Here is a 1,329-nt window from a genome sequence, read left to right as displayed (position 1 = left end):
TTATAGCTGTGGTCCACCCCTCAGCGGTGCACCCTCCATGCCACCTCAGCTGATCTTGTTAGCAGGCTATGTCGATGGTCTTCTTCCCAATTTGCTAGCTCGTGTGGTCCCATCGTTCGTGTCACAGATGCAACCAATCAGAACTCTACAACAGAGAAATAATTAAAATGACATGTCTTAAATATCACCGTCTGATCATTCTAAAAAGGATTAAATAGCCTAGATTATATCCCCACACTTAAGTCATCTGGTTATGACACGGGATTCAGGCCAGTTGGGTCAAAAACTAGTTATATTGTCTTTTAACTTTCTTTATATTGCAGTCCATTGGGCCACGATCGTTCTAAAATTCTCAGCCCAGCCTGTGCCATTCTAAAACTTAAATCCATAGTGGAATAATCTGAAATAAGTAACTTTATATAAATCACACTCAATGTGGGCGTTATGGAGCCTCCAAATTGGTGTTACGTGGGCCTCTGTATGGGCTCCTATTAAGAATGTAGCCTCTTATTAACACTTACCTCTCATCAATATTAAGAATGTTTGAAACACATTTTTACAAAGAAATACTTGGACTTGTAAAATATGTAAATTTTATATCAATGTGCATTGTTTATCACTTGCTCCATTTAGTGCATGAGATGAAAATTCTTGTAAAGTTGAAGGCAGATAATCTCCTCTTCACCATTGAAGTATCTTTGTGAGTTTCTTGCTGAATGCAGACTAAGACTATTTCGAATTCCATGATTTTGAACTTGTACGTAATAGTTAAACTACAACTGTCCATCTAGAGGACATATTTGTTCTCTCTAGTACAAAAACTGGTTACATAACTATAACATGAATTGACCTGATTGAGAGTTTAGTATAACACCATTTAGGAATTCATGCAGATCACTTCATTTAGCTCTTTTCTCTAAAGTGTATCCACTGTCTATCCTTAGTAAATCTAGACTAATGGCTACAAAACGATCCATACTCGTTATATAAGACTCAATAGTGGTATTTAATGAACTCAAATTCAGGGTTTTAAATTTGTCGTTGATATTTGAGTTAATTAGTAATAATTTCTAAACCTTTTCTCATTAAAAAATTTGACAATTTAGTGATGCGGAAGGGTCGTCTCCACAGGGAATGAAAATGAGGGTTTAAACACCCTTAAAGTGAAGATTCAAGAGGGATGAGGCAAGATACAGATGAAATAGGAGAATGTGATGTAATTAATATGAGATGGTGAGAGGGTGATAATAAATATTTAATATATATGAAATGAATAATAATATGAGTAGGTAGGTAGGTGGCGTGGATAGATCAAATGGAATGAGAGAG

Source organism: Wolffia australiana, chromosome 1 (genome assembly GCF_029677425.1).
Source record: "Wolffia australiana isolate 7733 chromosome 1, ASM2967742v1".
In the NCBI taxonomy this organism is placed as follows: Eukaryota; Viridiplantae; Streptophyta; class Magnoliopsida; order Alismatales; family Araceae; genus Wolffia; species Wolffia australiana.
Note: the sequence above shows the minus strand (reverse complement) of the source record.